At 38.2% G+C, this 12,500-nt stretch overlaps 1 protein-coding gene across 1 annotated transcript in view; it reads left to right on the forward strand.

Annotated features, from left to right (window-relative positions):
* Nucleotides 1–12,500, forward strand: part of LOC130238949 (receptor-type tyrosine-protein phosphatase mu-like) — a 183,073-nt gene that overhangs the window by 31,430 nt on the left and 139,143 nt on the right. The gene's annotated exons all lie outside the window — the stretch shown is intronic.

The following is a 12,500-nucleotide window of genomic DNA, read 5'->3' on the forward strand; positions in this document are numbered from 1 at the left end:
CAACATGGAAAACCAATAAGGAGTGTATGATTATATGCTGTCATGGCTTTACAATCAATAAATGTGATTATAATGGAAGTCAATGGAGCAAAAAAAGCACCAAACATCACCAACGAGGAGTCAATCTGAACAGTGTGTGTTTACATTTCCAAAGCATTTCCCCAAAATTATGTGTCAGAATAAGATTTGTCAGCTAACATAGTTCCATTAGCTGAAACGCTGAGAAAGCTGTGGTGAAATTAAGCCTCAAAATCAGCCCAGAGTGGATGAAAATGACCCAACAACACATAAGGCTTATTGATTTTGTTTTCCATTGACTTGCATTGGATTATCTCACGCCGCACTGGCAGATTTGCACATTTGTGTTTACTTTTAAGTCCTTGTGAAATTAAAATGACGTTGTTTTTAGATGTTGGAATCAGTATGTTAGCTTTAACGATATATATAAGCTTGTGCATCTCAAAAATATCGACTAAATTCACAAGTAGAAGATTCACAAGTCAATAGTCCACCTAAATGGATCAAGGATTTTTTGCTGTCACCCCGTATTTCAATCTCTCTTCTGACCAATCAGATGCTCGCTAGTATCTTGATTACTTTTTACATTTATATTAACACTCACCGACCATTTTATTAGCTACAGCCTGAACCGCTGATACAAGGCAGGATGGATCCATGCTTTCATGTTGTTGAGGCCAAATTGTGAGCCGAGCATCCGAATGTGTCAGCAGAAATGGAGACTCATCAGACCAGGCAACGTTTCTCCAATCTTCTATTGTCCAGTTTTGGTGAGCCTGTGTGAATTGTAGCCTCAGTTTCCTGTTCTTAGCTGACAGGAGCGGCACCCGGTGTGGTCTTCTGCTGCTGTAGCCCATCCGCCTCAAGGTTGGACGTGTTGTGTGTTCAGAGATGCTCTTCTGCAGACCTCGGTTGTAACGAGTGCTTATTTGAGTTACTGTTGCCTTTCTATCAGCTGGAACCAGTCTGGCCATTCTCCTCTGACCTCTGGCATCAACAAGGCATTTGCGCCCACAGAACGGCCGCGCCCACAGAATGTCGGAGCATTCTCTGTAAACCCTAGAGATGGTTGTGCGTGAAAATCCCAGTAGATCAGCAGTTTCTGAAATACTCAGAGCAGCCTGTCTGGCAGCAACAACCCCTTTCTTGCATTAATGAGCAGTTGGTCAGGTGTACCTAATAAAGTGGCCGGCGAACGTACATTTAGATTTAGTCATTTAGCAGATGGTTTTCACCAATAAGAGGCTGTAAACACAAGAAGTGCTAATCATGTGAAGGAACTGTTAGTGCTCAGAGAATTAAGTGCTAGAGTTAGAGAAAGGAGGATTAAATTAAATCATTGAATGAAATACTGTGCAATAATTATGATAAAACAAATGAATTCTTACATGTAACCCCACTGAAAGTGAATCAATCACTGCACTAATACATACATACTATAATGTCTGTGCTGTAACTTTCATAATATGTGTGTTTGATTGAAGTGGATAATTGATTTGTCATATTATTGATTGTTGTGCAGATTTTTTTCATCTTTGACTGTTCTTCATCTGTGCTGATGTGTGTGGGGTTTCTGAGGTCTGCAGGTGATGTTGAGTGTGTTTGAGTTCAGTGGAGAGACTGGAGATGCAGCCTGGAGCTCGCTCTCTCTCTGTGTGTGTGTGTGTGTGTGTGTGTGTGTATGAGTGTGTGTGTGTAGCTCCTCCTCCTGTTTCTGAGTGTGCGTATGTGTGGAGATTGTCCTCTTTCCTCTTGTACCTGACAGGCATAGAAAGAGAGAGAAAGTGTGTGTGTGTGTGTGTTGTCAACTGCAGGCTGTTTCTGGGTTGTATTCGGGTTCTGACCTCCTGCTGAAGGTCTCAGGGTTTCTCATTTCTGCAGAGCTGATGGCGATGGATGAGTGTGTGTCTCTGGCCTTCACACCGGCTCTTCGGGCGCGCGTGTGTGTGTGTGTGTCAGTGCTGTTCTTGTGTCGAGCAGTTTAATATTGCAGTTTTCCTTGTGTAACTCAGTATTTAAAACACAGAACAAAGATTCAGAAGAGAAATTTGCTTAGAAATGTCATAATCAGCAGTAAATGACACTCCACCACTGATTAGCCTAATATATGAACGTTTGCGTGTGGACAGGAATAACAGGCCAATTACAACATGGATAATATTAATTAACCAAGCTAGAACATTCAAGTTCACCTAATGCAAGTCTTCTGGGCATCAGCACATAGGTGGCGCTGTAACAGTTAGAAAGCTCCATACCTACTGTGTTTCAATATGATCAATTGTTAATATGACCCTCAGCATGTTTTGATGCATTCCATTTGCTCATAGGACCCCCATCATGTTCAGAATGTTCCATTTGCTCATAGGACCCCCATCATGTTTCAGAAGGTTCCATTTGCTCATAGGACCCCCATCATGTATCAGAATGTTCCATTTGCTCATAGGACCCCCATCATGTTTCAGAATGTTCTGTTTGCTCGTAGGACCCCCATCATGTTTCAGAATGTTCCATTTGCTCATAGGACCCCCATCATGTTTCAGAAGGTTCCGTTTGCTCATAGGACCCCCATCATGTTTCAGAAGGTTCCGTTTGCTCATAGGACCCCCATCATGTTTCAGAAGGTTCCATTTGCTTATAGGACCCCCATCATGTATCAGAATGTTCCATTTGCTCATAGGACCCCCATCATGTTTCAGAATGTTCCGTTTGCTCATAGGACCCCCGTCATGTTTCAGAATGTTTCGTTTACTCATAGGACCCCCGTCATGTTTCAGAATGTTTCATTTACTCATAGGACCCCCATCATGTTTCAGAATGTTCCATTTGCTCATAGGACCCTCATCATATTTCGGAATGGTCCATTTGCTCATAGGACCCCCATCATGTTTCAGAATGTTCCATTTGCTCATAGGACCCTCATCATATTTCGGAATGGTCCATTTGCTCATAGGACCCCCATCATGTTTCAGAATGTTCCATTTGCTCATAGGACCCCCATCATGTATCAGAATGTTCTGTTTGCTCATAGGACCCCCATCATGCTTCAGAATGTTTCATTTACTCATAGGACACTCATCACATTTCGAAAGGTTCCATTTGCTCATAGGACCCCCATCATGTATCAGAATGTTCCATTTGCTCATAGGACCCCCATCATGTTTCAGAAGGTTCCATTTGCTTATAAGACCCCCATCATGTATCAGAATGTTCCATTTGCTCATAGGACCCCCATCATGTTTCAGAATGTTCCGTTTGCTCATAGGACCCCCATCATGTTTCAGAAGGTTCCATTTGCTCATAGGACCCCCATCATGTTTCAGAATGTTCCGTTTGCTCATAGGACCCCCATCATGTTTCAGAAGGTTCCATTTGCTCATAGGACCCCCATCATGTATCAGAATATTCCATTTGCTCATAGGACCCCCATCATGTTTCAGAAGGTTCCATTTGCTTATAGGACCCCCATCATGTATCAGAATGTTCCATTTGCTCATAGGACCCCCATCATGTATCAGAATATTCCATTTGCTCATAGGACCCCCATCATGTATCAGAATATTCCATTTGCTCATAGGACCCCCATCATGTTTCAGAATGTTCTGTTTGCTCGTAGGACCCCCGTCATGTTTCAGAATGTTTCATTTACTCATAGGACACTCATCATATTTCGGAATGTTCCATTTGCTCATAGGACCCCCATCATGTATCAGAATGTTCCATTTGCTCATAGGACCCCCATCATGTTTCAGAAGGTTCCATTTGCTTATAAGACCCCCATCATGTATCAGAATGTTCCATTTGCTCATAGGACCCCCATCATGTATCAGAATATTCCATTTGCTCATAGGACCCCCATCATGTTTCAGAATGTTCTGTTTGCTCGTAGGACCCCCGTCATGTTTCAGAATGTTTCATTTACTCATAGGACACTCATCATATTTCGGAATGTTCCATTTGCTCATAGGACCCCCATCATGTATCAGAATGTTCCATTTGCTCATAGGACCCCCATCATGTTTCAGAATGTTCCATTTGCTCATAGGACCCCCATCATGTTTCAAAATGTTCTGTTTGCTCGTAGGACCCCCATCATGTTTCAGAATGTTCCATTTGCTCATAGGACCCTCATCATATTTCGGAATGTTCCATTTGCTCATAGGACCCCTATCATGTTTCAGAATGTTCTGTTTGCTCGTAGGACCCCCATCATGTTTCAGAATGTTTCATTTACTCATAGGACACTCATCATATTTCGAAAGGTTCCATTTGCTCATAGGACCCCCATCATATTTCGGAATGTTCCATTTGCTCATAGGACCCCCATCATATTTCGGAATGTTCCATTTGCTCATAGGACCCCCATCATGTTTCAGAATGTTCTGTTTGCTCGTAGGACCCTCATCATGTTTCAGGATGTTTCATTTACTCATAGGACACTCATCATATTTCGAAAGGTTCCATTTGCTCATAGGACCCCCATCATATTTCAGAATATTCAATTTGCTCATAGGACCCTCATCATGTTTCAGAAGGTTCCATTTGCTTATAGGACCCCCATCATGTATCAGAATGTTCCATTTGCTCATAGGACCCCCATCATGTATCAGAATGTTCCATTTGCTCATAGGACCCCCATCATGTATCAGAATGTTCCATTTGCTCATAGGACCCCCATCATGTATCAGAATGTTCCATTTGCTCATAGGACCCCCATCATGTTTCAGAATGTTCTGTTTGCTCGTAGGACCCCCACCATGTTTCAGAATGTTTCATTTACTCATAGGACCCCCATCATGTTTCAGAATGTTTCATTTGCTCATAGGACCCCCATCATGTTTCAGAATGTTCCATTTGCTCATAGTTTTAGTGTGTTTGCTATGGTGTCCTGTGATGTGTTACACTCTCTCACACACACACACACACACACAGACACACACACACACTTGCGCTGAGATAGATTGCGAGGCCTGTTAGCCTGATGCCGGCTTCAGTGTGGTCTTTATCTGCTCTGCTGTGATGTTCAGCTGTCAGTGGTTCTTCACTCGTGTGTTCGAGCGGCTCCAGATTGTGTTTTCGTGAGTTTTTCCTTCACTCTTTGTTCTGTTAATGGAAGTCCAGCAACAAAGGAGCAGAAACACAGGCCAGTTTTACCCTTGAAAGTGAATTATTGTGGGCGAGGAATGCAGGCTTATCTCCATTGTTGCGTTTGCAGCACAAAGCCTCGTCTGAAGAGCTGTAATAAAGGCTGAGGTTTGTGGAGGTCGTGCTGGAAGTGTTTGCTCATTGTGTGAAGCTCAAGGATGTTCTTGTGTTTGTTTAACATGGCTCTCTGGCTCTCGTAAAGCAGATGCTTTTCTCTCTTTAACTACATTAAACTCGTCTGTTCTTCAGATGACGCTCAGCTCCACTAGACTCACTTTATTTCACGTTCTCCTCACGTCAGATTATTAGTAGAGAATTATCATTACATGTCTCTCTGATGATAAACCTGCTCAGGCTTCAGGATTGAGCAAATCTTTTATTCTCTTTCCTCCTTCATTCTGCTTTCTTTATAATGAGTTGGGTTTTTTAATCTCTCGTTTGCTCTTTTCTGTTGTCAGTTCCCTTCTCATTGTCTTTAAGGCTTTCTCCTGGATTCTTTTGTTCTTTCTGTTTGAGTTTCTTTATTAATTTTCTCTTTTCTTCACACTTTTCTTATTCATTCTTTTTTTCTTTATTATTTTTTGTTTTTCTTTTTTATTATTTTGCTATATTTCTGCACGTTTCTTCCTTGCTCATGATTTATTCTCTCTTTTTCCATTACAATTATCTTTTCCATTCATTCATTTTTCTTTGGCTTAGTCTCTTATTTATCAGGGGTTGACACAGCGGAATGAATCGCCAACTATTCCAGCATATATTTTACACAGCGGATGCCCTTCCAGCCACAACCCATCACTGGGAAACACCCATATACACTCATTCACACACACTCATACACTATAGGCAGTTTAGTTGATCAATTCCCCTATAGCGCATGTGTTTGGACTGTGGGGGAAACCGGAGCACCTGGAGGAAACCCACACCAACACAGGGAGAACATGCAAACTCCACACAGAAACACCAAATGACCCAGCCGTGACTCAAACCAGAGACCTTCTTACTGTGAGGCCACAGTGCTGACCACTGAGCCGTCCATAATAATAATTTCCATTTCTTTCTTATCGATTCCTCACTTTTAAACATTCACTCCTTTATTTTGTCTATTTCTTCCATTATCTTTATCTCTTTCCTTTCTTTCTCTCCGTTCTTCTTTATCCTCATTCAGTCTTTTCATCTGTAGTTTTGTTTTTCTTCAGAGAGGATTTTCTTTTTTTATTTTCTTCTTTTCTCGTCACTTTAGGCATTTTCTTTGTTATATTTAATTCTCTTTTCTTTGTTTTGATGTTTTTCTTCCTTGTTCTTTTAATTTCCTCATTTTTATTTCTTAATCTTTGTGCACTCTTTCATATTCATGCTTTTATCTCGCGTTTTCATCACTTTATAATTCTTCTGTTTTAGTCTCTGATTCTTCTCTTCCGTTTTCCACTTTTAAATGTTCTTTACTCTTATAAATCTGCATCTATTTATCTAGCATTATTATTCCTTTTCTCTTTCTCTGTCGTGTTTCTCTTCTCTTCCTTTACATCTCTCTCTCGTTAATCTCTCCATCATTCGTGTCTTTGATAGCTTAATATTGTTATTATTTATTGATTTACTTTTATTAATTTATTTTTCATTTTTATTTTGAATGCAACTCTTTATTTCTCTCTGTTTTATTTGTGTTTTCTTCTTCCTTTACCCTCCCTCTTTCTCTCTCTCCATCATTCCTGTCATTCATAACTTACTGAATATTGTACTTATTATTAGCTCATTGTTATTTTTAGCTATTTTTCTGTTTATTTTGATTTATTTTGTCTTTAATTCAATTCTTTCGTTCTCTCTATTTAATTTTTTCTCTTCCTTTAACCCCTCTTTCTTTCTTTCTCTCTCTCTTTCTCTCTTTCTGTTCTCTTCATCACTTGTGTCACAATAACTTAGTTTTATCTATTTTGTGCACACTGTAAAACCCAATAAGGTAACTCAGAATATTTGAGAAAACCAATTGTAACAAACCATTTAAGTTAAAAACTAATCCTAATGAGTACTGTGAACTTAACCCATTTGAGTAAACGAAGTAATTTGAGCACTGTAAAACCCAATAAATGAAGAGAATCAAACCAACTGAGTACTGTAAACCCAATAAATGAAGAGAATCAAACCAACTGAGTACTGTAAACCCAATAAATGAAGAGAATCAAACCAACTGAGTACTGTAAACCCAATAAATGAAGAGAATCAGACCAACTGAGCACTGTAAACCCAATAAATGAAGAGAATCAAACCAACTGAGTACTGTAAAACCCAATAAATGAAGAGAATCAGACCAACTGAGGACTGTAAACCCAATAAATGAAGAGAATCAAACCAACTGAGTACTGTAAACCCAATAAATGAAGAGAATCAGACCAACTGAGCACTGTAAACCCAATAAATGAAGAGAATCAAACCAACTGAGTACTGTAAAACCCAATAAATGAAGAGAATCAGACCAACTGAGGACTGTAAAACCCGATAAATGAAGAGAATCAAACCAACTGAGCACTGTAAACCCAATAAATGAAGAGAACCAAACCAACTGAGCACTGTAAACCCAATAAATGAAGAGAATCAAACCAACTGAGGACTGTAAAACCCGATAAATGAAGAGAATCAAACCAACTGAGCACTGTAAACCCAATAAATGAAGAGAATCAAACCAACTGAGTACTGTAAAACCCAATAAATGAAGAGAATCAAACCAACTGAGCACTGTAAACCCAATAATGAAGAGAATCAAACCAACTGAGCACTGTAAAACCCAATAAATGAAGAGAATCAAACCAACTGAGCACTGTAAAACCCAATAAATGAAGAGAATCAAACCAACTGAGCACTGTAAACCCAATAAATGAAGAGAATCAAACCAACTGAGCACTGTAAAACCCAATAAATGAAGAGAATCAAACCAACTGAGCACTGTAAAACCCGATAAATGAAGAGAATCAAACCAACTGAGGACTGTAAAACCCGATAATGAAGAGAATCAACCAACTGAGGACTGTAAAACCCAATAAATGAAGAGAATCAAACCAACTGAGCACTGTAAACCCAATAAATGAAGAGAATCAGACCAACTGAGCACTGTAAACCCAATAAATGAAGAGAATCAAACCAACTGAGTACTGTAAAACCCAATAAATGAAGAGAATCAAACCAACTGAGCACTGTAAACCCAATAAATGAAGAGAATCAAACCAACTGAGGACTGTAAAACCCGATAAATGAAGAGAATCAAACCAACTGAGCACTGTAAAACCCAATAAATGAAGAGAATCAAACCAACTGAGGACTGTAAAACCCGATAAATGAAGAGAATCAAACCAACTGAGCACTGTAAAACCCAATAAATGAAGAGAATCAAACCAACTGAGGACTGTAAAACCCAATAAATGAAGAGAATCAAACCAACTGAGGACTGTAAAACCCGATAAATGAAGAGAATCAAACCAACTGAGGACTGTAAAACCCGATAAATGAAGAGAATCAAACCAACTGAGTACTGTAAAACCCGATAAATGAAGAGAATTAAACCAACTGAGTACTGTAAACCCAATAAATGAAGAGAATCAAACCAACTGAGCACTGTAAACCCAATAAATGAAGAGAATCAAACCAACTGAGCACTGTAAACCCGATAAATGAAGAGAATCAAACCAACTGGGCACTGTAAACCCGATAAATGAAGAGAATCAAACCAACTGAGCACTGTAAAACCCAATAAATGAAGAGAATCAAACCAACTGAGGACTGTAAAACCCAATAAATGAAGAGAATCAAACCAACTGAGGACTGTAAAACCCGATAAATGAAGAGAATCAAACCAACTGAGGACTGTAAAACCCGATAAATGAAGAGAATCAAACCAACTGAGTACTGTAAAACCCGATAAATGAAGAGAATTAAACCAACTGAGTACTGTAAACCCAATAAATGAAGAGAATCAAACCAACTGAGCACTGTAAACCCAATAAATGAAGAGAATCAAACCAACTGAGCACTGTAAACCCGATAAATGAAGAGAATCAAACCAACTGAGTACTGTAAACCCAATAAATGAAGAGAATCAAACCAACTGAGCACTGTAAACCCAATAAATGAAGAGAATCAAACCAACTGAGCACTGTAAACCCAATAAATGAAGAGAATCAAACCAACTGAGCACTGTAAACCCAATAAATGAAGAGAATCAAACCAACTGAGTACTGTAAAACCCAATAAATGAAGAGAATCAAACCAACTGAGCACTGTAAACCCAATAAATGAAGAGAATCAAACCAACTGAGCACTGTAAAACCCAATAAATGAAGAGAATCAAGCCAACTGAGCACTGTAAACCCAATAAATGAAGAGAATCAAACCAACTGAGTACTGTAAAACCCAATAAATGAAGAGAATCAAACCAACTGAGCACTGTAAACCCAATAAATGAAGAGAATCAAACCAACTGAGCACTGTAAAACCCAATAAATGAAGAGAATCAAACCAACTGAGCACTGTAAAACCCAATAAATGAAGAGAATCAAACCAACTGAATACTGTAAAACCCAATAAATGAAGAGAATCAAACCAACTGAGCACTGTAAACCCAATAAATGAAGAGAATCAAACCAACTGAGCACTGTAAACCCAATAAATGAAGAGAATCAAACCAACTGAGTACTGTAAAACCCAATAAATGAAGAGAATCAGACCAACTGAGCACTGTAAACCCAATAAATAAAGAGAATCAAACCAACTGAGTACTGTAAAACCCAATAAATGAAGAGAATCAAACCAACTGAGCACTGTAAACCCAATAAATGAAGAGAATCAAACCAACTGAGCACTGTAAACCCAATAAATGAAGAGAATCAGACCAACTGAGTACTGTAAACCCAATAAATGAAGAGAATCAAACCAACTGAGTACTGTAAAACCCAATAAATGAAGAGAATCAAACCAACTGAGCACTGTAAACCCAATAAATGAAGAGAATCAAACCAACTGAGCACTGTAAACCCAATAAATGAAGAGAATCAGACCAACTGAGTACTGTAAACCCAATAAATGAAGAGAATCAAACCAACTGAGCACTGTAAACCCAATAAATGAAGAGAATCAAACCAACTGAGCACTGTAAAACCCAATAAATGAAGAGAATCAAACCAACTGAGCACTGTAAAACCCAATAAATGAAGAGAATCAAACCAACTGAGCACTGTAAACCCAATAAATGAAGAGAATCAAACCAACTGAGTACTGTAAAACCCAATAAATGAAGAGAATCAAACCAACTGAGCACTGTAAAACCCAATAAATGAAGAGAATCAAACCAACTGAGCACTGTAAAACCCAATAAATGAAGAGAATCAAACCAACTGAGTACTGTAAAACCCAATAAATGAAGAGAATCAAACCAACTGGGCACTGTAAAACCCAATAAATGAAGAGAATCAAACCAACTGAGTACTGTAAAACCCAATAAATGAAGAGAATCAAACCAACTGAGCACTGTAAAACCCAATAAATGAAGAGAATCAAACCAACTGAGCACTGTAAAACCCAATAAATGAAGAGAATCAAACCAACTGAGCACTGTAAAACCCGATAAATGAAGAGAATCAAACCAACTGAGTACTGTAAAACCCAATAAATGAAGAGAATCAAACCAACTGAGCACTGTAAACCCAATAAATGAAGAGAATCAAACCAACTGAGCACTGTAAAACCCAATAAATGAAGAGAATCAAACCAACTGAATACTGTAAAACCCAATAAATGAAGAGAATCAAACCAACTGAGTACTGTAAAACCCAATAAATGAAGAGAATCAAACCAACTGAGCACTGTAAACCCAATAAATGAAGAGAATCAAACCAACTGAGCACTGTAAAACCCAATAAATGAAGAGAATCAAACCAACTGAATACTGTAAAACCCAATAAATGAAGAGAATCAAACCAACTGAGTACTGTAAAACCCAATAAATGAAGAGAATCAAACCAACTGAGCACTGTAAACCCAATAAATGAAGAGAATCAAACCAACTGAGCACTGTAAAACCCAATAAATGAAGAGAATCAAACCAACTGAATACTGTAAAACCCAATAAATGAAGAGAATCAAACCAACTGAGTACTGTAAAACCCAATAAATGAAGAGAATCAAACCAACTGAGCACTGTAAAACCCAATAAATGAAGAGAATCAAACCAACTGAATACTGTAAAACCCAATAAATGAAGAGAATCAAACCAACTGAGTACTGTAAAACCCAATAAATGAAGAGAATCAAACCAACTGAGTACTGTAAAACCCAATAAATGAAGAGAATCAGACCAACTGAGCACTGTAAAACCCAATAAGTTAAGGCAACTCAAACCGTTTGAGGAAACCGATTGCTACAAACCATTTGAGTTGAACTAATCTATATGAGTACTGTGGACTTACTCTATTTAAGTTGAAGTGATGAGGGATTTAATGAACTCTAGCTTCAACACTGAGTTCAAAACTCTTTTCAAATGAGTAGAATTAACTTTCAGTACATTTTGAGTTAACCACACTCATTTCATTTGATAAAGGTTTCTGTTGGGTTTTTAGTGAGTTTTTAGACTTTTTCTCTCTTTAATTCAATCATTTCTTCATTTTAATTTCATTTTTTTCTTTCTTTACCCCTTTTCTCTCTCTTCTCTCTCTCCCTTTTTCTTCTGTCTCTCTATCGTTTTTGTCATAATAACTTTATTTTAGTTATTTTTATCTGTTTTATTTTTAATTTTTATACTTTCCTTAATTTAATATAATTATTTCTCTCTGTTTTCATTTATCTTTTCCTTTACATCTCTCTCTCTTTCTTTCATCTCTCCATCATTGGTGTCATTCATAATTAATTAGCGTTATTATTTTATTTAGTCCTTTTTATTTTGAACTCTTTATTTCTCTCCGCTTTATTCGTATGTTTTCCCTTTTTCCTTCTCTCTCTTCTGTCTCTCCATCATTACAGTCATTAATATTTTACTTATTATTAACTTATTCTTATTTTTAGCTATTTTATTGTTTATTTTTATATATTTTTGTTCTTTAATTCATTCATTTTCCTTCGGCTTAGGCACTTATTTATCAGAGGTCACCACAGCGAAATGAACCGCCAACTATTCCTGCATATGTTTATAACTGCGGGTGCCATTCCAGCTGCAACCCAGTACTGGGAAACACACATACACACTCATTCACACACACACTTATACACTAGGGCCAATTTAGTTGATCAATTCCCCTATAGCGCATGTGTTTGGACTGTGGAGGAAACCCACGACAACACGGGGAGAACATGCAAACTCCACACAG

This window comes from Danio aesculapii, chromosome 2 (assembly GCF_903798145.1).
Source record: "Danio aesculapii chromosome 2, fDanAes4.1, whole genome shotgun sequence".
Taxonomy (NCBI): Eukaryota; Metazoa; Chordata; class Actinopteri; order Cypriniformes; family Danionidae; genus Danio; species Danio aesculapii.